This window comes from Bos mutus, chromosome 28, assembly GCF_027580195.1.
Source record: "Bos mutus isolate GX-2022 chromosome 28, NWIPB_WYAK_1.1, whole genome shotgun sequence".
In the NCBI taxonomy this organism is placed as follows: domain Eukaryota; kingdom Metazoa; phylum Chordata; class Mammalia; order Artiodactyla; family Bovidae; genus Bos; species Bos mutus.
Genome location: NC_091644.1, coordinates 31,810,071 through 31,819,127, shown reverse-complemented (window position 1 = coordinate 31,819,127; position 9,057 = coordinate 31,810,071).

Sequence of the window (9,057 nt, the reverse complement as noted above, 5' to 3'; positions counted from 1 at the left end):
TGACAGCCATGACCCTTTAGCCATCTCTATTGTGACAGCTCAGAGAAGGCAGTGGCACCCCACTCCAGTACTCTTGCCTGGAAAATCCCATGGATGGAGGAGCCTAATGGCCTGCAGTCCATGGGGTCAGGTCGCTGAGGGTCAGACAATCTTGCTCAGTAAAGTCCAGGCCCCTCAGCTGGGGTGGGGTTGGGGATTTCCATGGATGGCTGATGCATCTTATAGCCTAATGTTTGTCCTGAAGCCCATTCCCAACAGCCCCCCTCCCTTTGAGGACCTCCTGATAATTGATAATTGATCTCCTGCCTCATCCATGCACCACATAAGACACCTCAACATTATATCAAAGAACATTACAATTTCCACACCTTTCCTGAAGACCTTAGAAGTCCCTGTGACCCAGATCCCCATGACTTCCTGTAACCCAGAATGATCCCCAGTGGTTTGACCTCTGCTAAGCCTGGAGAATCCCATGGACAGAGGAGCCTGGAGGGCTGCAGTCCATGGGGTCACTAAGAGTCAGACACGACTGAGCGACTTCACTCTCACTTTTCACTTTCATGCATTGGAGAAGGAAATGGCAACCCACTCCAGTGTTCTTGCCTGGAGAATCCCAGGGACGGGGGTGCCTGGTGGGCTGCCGTCTATGGGGTCACACAGAGTCGGACACGACTGAAGCGACCTAGCAGCAGCAGCAGTACTGTTACAGCTAGTTGTAGCTGCACCCCTTTGGATATTTATCAAGTCAAACTTCTGCAACCAGATTTTCCTGTACCTTGCTTTGACCTCTCCTGTGTTGTAACTCTTAATCCAGCTAATCATACCTATTCTGCCTATGTATTAATAGTTCTTACCAGTAGATTAGGTCTGCTTGTCATGGCAAAAGAACTCCCTTCTGTATGGCCTTTGAGAACAAAGTCCATAGAACAGGATGGTTTCTTCCTAATTGTTCACCAGACACCACTGACCCTTGGCTTGAAAGGACCAATAGAATAATCCCAATTAATGGCACTAATAATAATCAAACCCAGCAGGAATCTTATGTATACCACCTGTTCTTATATCTGTAATGAATGGGCCTCTTGATGAGTTTATGAATGTTTGTACAGCTGGTGGATTGAAGGCCAGTGCTTACTAGGATTTCTAACTGTCCCCATGGACGTTCACAATAAATCTGAATTCTCCCATTGGTCTTGTCATTTGTCTTCTCCATTAAACCACATTGCCACCTTAAATGGGAATTCCCAGGAGGTAATATACATGACTAGATTTGCTTCCATTGGAAGGGCACTTATTCATGGCAGACTTGCCAATCCTACCATTATGACAATAGCAGCCCAAGAACAACTACTTGACTCACTGGCCAAAGTAATTTTGGATAATTGAGTAGCTCTTGGTTACCTAGCATTTGTACGAATGCAAATGCCACCTACTGTGCATGGATAAATTCCTCTATAGAAGTAGAGACTCCACTGGTATACCTTAGATATATTTTGGGTTGGTTCTCAACAACCACAATAAAATAAATATTATGGTAAAACAAGTTTCATAAATTTTGATTTCCCAGTGCATGTAAAAGTTATGTTTATACCATGCTGTAGTATATTAGCTACACACTGACTGAAAAACCAATGTACATACCTTGATTGAAAAACATTTTATTGTAAAAGAATGCCAACCATCATCTGAGCCTTTGGCAAGTCATAATCCTTTTGCTGGTGGAGAGTTTGAAATATTGTGAGAATTACCAGAATGTGACATAGAGACACAAAGGGAGCAAATGTTGTTAGAAAAATAGTGCCAGCAGACTTGCTCAATTCAGAGTTGCCATAAACCTTCATTTTGTAAAAGTGAAAACAAAAAGTACCCCCCAAACCTCAATATCTACAAAGCATAATAAAGTGAAGTGCAATAAAATGAGGTATGCCTATACATAAAATTAGGGAACAAGCATATTGGCTACAACAAATTTCACTGATGAGCCATAGTCCCTTGATCTGCTTTCGGCTTAAACTTTCAACTTTTAGTGGTCTTTTATTGAGATAGTAACATTTAATAATTTGTACAATATTCTAAAAATTAATTTTATCAGTTTCTGATGCTGTGAAAGTGCTGCACTCAATATGCCAGCAAATGTGGAAAACTCAGCAGTGGCCACAGGACTGGAAAAGGTCAGTTTTCATTCCAATCTCAAAGAAAGGCAATGCCAAAGAATGCTCAAACTACTGCACAATTACACTCATCTCACACGCTAGTAAAGTAATGCTCAAAATTCTCCAAGCCAGGCTTCAGCAATATGTGAACCATGAACTTCCTGATGTTCAAGCTGGTTTTAGAAAAGGCAGAGGAACCAGAGATCAAATTGCCAACATCCGCTGGATCATGGAAAAAGCAAGAGAGTTCCAGAAAAACATCTATTTCTGCTTTATTGACTATGCCAAAGCCTTTGACTGTGTGGATCACAATAAACTGTGGAAAATTCTGAGAGATGGGAATACCAGACCACCTGACCTGCCTCTTGAGAAATCTGTATGCAGGTCAGGAAGCAACAGTTAGAACTGGACATGGAACAACAGACTGGTTCCAAATAGGAAAAGGAGTTCATCAAGGCTGTATATTGTCACCCTGTTTATTTAACTTATATGCAGAGTTCATCATGAGAAACGCTGGACTGGAAGAAACACAAGCTGGAGTCAAGATTGCCGGGGAAATATCAATAACCTCAGATATGCAGATGACACCACCCTTATGGCAGAAAGTGAAGAGGAACTCAAAAGCCTCTTGATGAAAGTGAAAGTGGAGAGTGAAAAAGTTGGCTTAAAGCTCAACATTCAGAAAACGACGATCATGGCATCCGGTCCCATCACTTCATGGGAAATAGATGGGAAAACAGTGGAAAGTGTCAGACTTTATTTTTTTGGGCTCCAAAATCACTGCAGATGCTGACTGCAGCCATGAAATTAAAAGACGCTTACTCCTTGGAAGGAAAGTTAAGACCAACCTAGATAGCATATTCAAAAGCAGAGACATTACTTTGCCAACAAAGGTCCGTCTAGTCAAGGCTATGGTTTTTCCTGTGGTCATGTATGGATGTGAGAGTTGGACTGTGTAGAAGGCTGGGCGCCAAAGAATTGATGGTTTTGAACTGTGGTGTTGGAGAAGACTCTTGAGAGTCCCTTGGACTGCAAGGAGATCCAACCAGTCCATTTTGAAGGAGATCAGCCCTGGGATTTCTTTGGAAGGAATGATGCTAAAGCTGAAACTCCAGTACTTTGGCCACCTCATGTGAAGAGTTGACTCATTGGAAAAGACTCTGATGCTGGGAGGGATTGGGGGCAGGAGGAGAAGGGGACAACCAAGGATGAGATGGCTGGATGGCATCACTGACTCATTGGACGTGAGTCTCAGTGAACTCTGGGAGTTGGTGATGGACAGGGAGGCCTGGTTGTATACTGCAGAGATGATTAGAAGACAGATCACAGCTGGAAAAGCCAAAGAGAAGCTCTCATTAACTTTAACTTATCTTAGGGTTCTTGTTCTAACAAATCTTCAGTTTTCATCTAAGAATGTTCGTCTGTTTTTTCTCAATAGAGACCTTTTTTCTTGGTTGAGCTTTCTTTCTTTTGATTTTAACTACATCCCTTTATGACCCCATCACTTTTTCTGGAAATGCTGGAAGAGAATCACCACAATTATCATTATGACCATTGATGCACAGGCAAAGCCAATGGCCAGAGCCAGGAAGTGGAGGTCAGAGAGGTGAACAGTGTACCCAACAGTGAGCCAGAGCTCCCCTGTTCCCTGCTGCCAAATCAACATCAGGTGGGTCCTTCACCTGGCAGGTGTATGTCCCATTATCGTCAATCTGCAGTTTCCAAAGGATGGAGACATCACTGATCAGGGCTCCCATCCCATACCACCCAGTCCTTGAAACTCCCACTCATGGGTTTGAAGGGATCCACATAGTAGTAGAAAATAAATAGATCCATCTCAAGACCATAAATTCCAAGTCACTGTTAGAGCATAACCCATAGGGAAGAAGTTAGAGAAAGTATACAGATGATAAAGAGAATTAAATTGTTTGTGCTTGCCTTTAGAGAGCATACCACAAAGCTCAGGGATTTTTATTCTTAAGAATAAAAGTTTAAAAAATTATAAATAAAAATTCTTGGAAATTCCTTGGCAGTCCAGTGGTTAGGACTCTGAACTTTCACTACCGAGGGCCTGTGTTCAGTCCCTCATTGGGGAACTAAGATCCCACAAGCCTCATGGCAAGACCAAGATACAAAGAATAAAAATTCTCAGGAATCACATGTAACTAAAAAGACTATGAGAACTGAAACTTTGAATAAATAACATCATAATAAAATACAAAGATAACTACAAAAACAATACAACTCCCATCACTTGTCTAAAATATATTATCAAGCACCTGTGAGCAATCCTAAATTGTACCAAAAATTGTAAATAAAAGCCAATCACACTTAATCCCAAGAGGGAGAGTTAAGAGCAAACCTTGATGCTGCCCATCCCTCTTTCACCCTGAGATTTTGAATATTTGTGCTTTTCACAAATGAGACAACTTCATAAAAGCTGCTTTTAAATTTTAGACGCTGGCTTAGACTAAGTCCAGTGTGAAAGAATCCATTGTGGGATAAAAGTTCACAGGGTGACCAACGGAGTTAGAAGAAGTCTCTGGTGACTTCCTTCTGAGAGATATCACATCCACAGAGTTACAGTGAATGACTAGCACCCCAGAAAGCTGCATTTCCTCTGCATACAAGGGAAACTTCCTCAAGGAAACAAGCTTTTCTTCTGAGGTAAGTAGTACTTCCCTGGTGGCTCAAATGGTAAAGAATCTGCCTGAAATGTGGGAGACTCGGGTTTGATCCCTGGGTTGGGAAGATATCCTGGAGAAGGAAATGGCAACCCACTCCAGTATTCTTGCCTGGAGAATCCCATGGACAAAGGAACCTGGAGGGCTACAGTCCACGGGGTTGCAGAGTCAGACACGACTAAGCATTTAACACTAATCTCTTTAATTAGTCTGAGTACCATACCTAGGGGCTTCCCTGATACCTCAATTGGTAAAGAATCTGCCTGCAATGAGGGAGACCCAGGTTCAGTCCCTGGGTTGGGAAGATCCCCTGGAGAAGGGAAAGGCTACCCACTCCAGGATTCTGGCCTGGAGAATTCCACGGACGTATAGTCCGTAGGGTCGCAGAGAGTCGGACGCAACTGTGCAACTTTCACTTTCACCACACGTAAGGTTTCCCTGGTGGCTCAGATGGCAAAGAATCTGCCTGCCTTGCAGGAGACCTGGGTTTAATCCCTGGGTTAGGAAGATCTCCTGGAGGCAGGGATGGCCACCCACCCCAGTATTCTTGCCTGGGAAATCCCATGGACAGAGAAGCCTGGAGGGCTATGGTCCATAGCGTCACAAAGAGCAGGACACAACTGAAGCAATTAGCACCCTTGCACAGCACACACACCACACCTAGGACTTACATAACAGTTTATAATCCTCCAGTCCATCCTAAAGGAGACCAGTCCTGGGTGTTCACTGGAAGGACTGATGTTGAAGCTGAAACTGCAATACTTTCGCCACCTGATGCAAAGAACTGACTCCTTTGAAAAGACCCTGATGCTGGGAAAGATTGAGGGCAGGAGGAGAAAGGGATGACAGAGGATGAGGTGGTTGGATGGCATCACCGACTCAATGGACATGTGTTTGTGTGGACTCTGGGAGTTGGTGATGGACAGGGAGGCCTGGTGTGCTGTGGTTCATGGGGTCGCAAAGAGTTGGACACAACTGAGCGACTGAACTGAATCCTCCCGGCTGAGTGAAGCAAGGGAATGACATAAAGCAGAGACTGAGCTGCCAAGCAGGGGGCCAGAAAGGGTTGTGTTTGGGGAGAATACCTTTTTTAGGGCAGAGATTTAGGGGAGTCGTTGACTGGTCCAAATCCTAGGACCCAACGGTACGAGAGGTCTGTGCTAGCCTGTAGGGATCAGGTGTGTAGACATGGTTGGGAAAAAGCCCTTGTTACTTTATTTTATATCTTAGCAGCGCTTTCAGAGTGGCACCTGAAGATAGGGATTTCTAGTCCTCTTTATCCTTTGTCTCAAGCTGCTCTGTGTGATAAGGGGGCCATTTAGCCACACAGGCTCGTTGAGCACTTGAAATGTGGTCAATATGACTGAGAACCTTAACTTTGTCAGGTACACAACATAAAGTTTATCATCTTAACCATTTCTAAGTCAGGTAGTGTTAAGTACATTCAGTTTTGTGCAACCAATCTTCACAGCTCATTTTTATCTTGAAGACTTGAAACTCTCTATGTATTAACAACTCCCCATTTTCTGCCTCCTCCCAGTCTCTGGAAACATCACCATTCTAATTTCTGGCTCTGTGAACCTACTTTTGATACTTAATGTAAGTGGAATCATACAATATTTGTCTTTTTGTGACTGGCTTATTTCACACTGCTTAATGTCAATGGCACCCCACTCCAGTACTCTTGCCTGGAAAAACCCCATGGACAGAGGAGCCTGGAAGGCTGCAGTCCATGGGGTCGCTGAGGGTCAGACACGACTGAATGACTTCACTTTCACTCTTCACTTTCATGCATTGGAGAAGGAAATGGCAACCCACTCCAGTGTTCTTGCCTGGAGAATCCCAGGGACGGGGGAGCCTGGTGGGCTGCCGTCTATGGGGTAGCACAGTCAGACACGACTGAAGCAACTTAGCAGCAGCAGCAGATAGCATATTAAAAAGCAGAGACAGGGGAAGGGAAAAAGAAAGAAAGAGAGGGAAAAAGAAAGAAGAGAAGGAAGAAAGGGAGAAAAAAGAGGTGGAGGTGGATGGAGAGAAGGAGGGAGGGAGGGATTAAAAAAAATAATAAAAAAAATAAAAAGCAGAGACATTACTTTGCCAACAAAGTTCGTCTAGTCAAGGCTATGGTTTTTCCAGTAGTCATGTATGGATGTGAGAGTTGGACTATAAAGAGAGCTGAGCACCAAAGAATTGATGCTTTTGAACTGTGGTGTTGGAGAAGACTCTTGAGAGTCCCTTGGACAGGAAGGAGATCCAACCAGTCCATCTTAAAGGAAATCAGTCCTGGGTGTTCATTGGAAGGACTGATGTTGAAGCGTTTTTACTGCAATACTTTAGCCACCTGATGCGAAGAGCTGACTCATTTGAAAAGACCCTGATGCTGGGAAAGATTGAGGGCAGGAGGAGAAGGGGACAACAGAGGATGAGATGGTTGGATGGCATCACTGACTCACTGACAATGGACATGAGTTTGAGTAAACACTGGGAGTTGGTGATGAACAGGGAGGCCTGGCATGCTGCAGTCCATGGGGTCGCAAAGAGTCGGACACAACTGAGCAACTGAGCTGAACTGAACTGGATAACTAAAGACTTCCCAGGTGGCTCTGTGGTAAAGAATCTGCCTGTCAATGCCAGACATAGGAGACATGGGTTCAATTCCTGGCTCAGGAAGATTTTCTGCAGGAGGAAATGGTAACCCACTCTAGTATACCTGTTGGGATAACCCTATGGACAGAGGAGCCTGGCAGGCTACAGTCCATGGGGTTACAAAAAGTCAGACATGACTGAGGGACTGAGCACATGGAGAACTAAGATTCCCACATACCACAGAATAGCTGAGCTTATGTACCATAACCAGAGAGACCTCTTGCTGGAACTAAGACGAATCATAGCCAAATAAATACTAAAAAAAAAAAAAAAAGTTGCAAAGTTAGTATAGGGAGTTCCTGTATACCCTGCATTATGTCTCCTGTATTTAATATCTATATAACCATGGCATATTTGTCAAAACTAAGAAATTCACACTGATATGGTACTCTTAATTAAAATACAGACTTTAATCTGATTTTACCATTTATGTCCTTCCACTGTTTCAGAATTGAAACTACAATCCCATATTGCATTTAGCATACAAGTTTTTTATATACCAAGTTCAGTTCAGTTCAGACCCTCAGTCCTGTCGGACTCTTTGCAACCCCATGAACCGCAGCACGCCAGGCCTCCCTGTCCATCACCAACTCCCAGAGTCCACCCAATCCCATGTCCATTGAGTCGGTGATGCCATCCAACCATCTCATCCTCTGTTGTTCCCTTCTCCTCCTGCCCTCAATCTTTCCCAGCATCAGGGTCTTTTCAAATGAGTCAGCTCTTCCCATCAGGTGGCCAGAGTATTGGAGTTTCAGCTTCAACATCAGTATATACCAAGATCTTGCCTCATTTTACTATTCACAATGTTTTTTTTTTTCCATTTCTCTTCAGAATAAAGGCTCTAAGGTTTTGTATGGTTATATATAATTCATAAATGTAATTATCTATATCCATAAATGTATGGGTATGCATACATAACCATATGTGTCTGACTCTTTGCGACTCCATGGACTGTAGCCTTCCAAGCTTCTCGGTCCATGGGGTTTTCCAGGCAAGAATACTGGAGTGGGGTGCCGTTTCCTTCTCCAGCGGATCTTCCCCACCCAGGGATCGACCCCGGGTCTCCGGCATTGCAGGCAGATGCTTTACCCTCTGAACCACCAGAGAAGCCCGTATATATAATTCATAAATGTAATTATCTATACCCATAAATGTATGGTTATGTATAATTCATAAATGTGATGCCCACAACTACCAAAACACAGTTATGGTCAACAATATAGGACTAACTGTTGTAGCCAGGGAGATCTGACACTATGGGGAACCCTTGGGTATCTTAGGAAGTTAATGTTAAAAGGGGCTTACTGGGATTTACTGAAAGGCCCGAGGTTAGGACTTCACCTTCCAAAGCCTGGGGGTACCAGGTGGATCCTCCCCTCGGGGAGCTAAGAATCCTACACGCTTCTTAGCCAAAAACCGAAAGCATACAACAGTAACAGTAGAGAGTTTTAAAATGGTCCACATAAAAAAAAAAATCTTAAAAAAAAATAAAAAGGGCTTATTGTAGTGTTTGGGTGTATGTAGGTGATTTGGGGGAGGGCCCAAGGAAATGGTGATTTAATTGTTATCTGAAA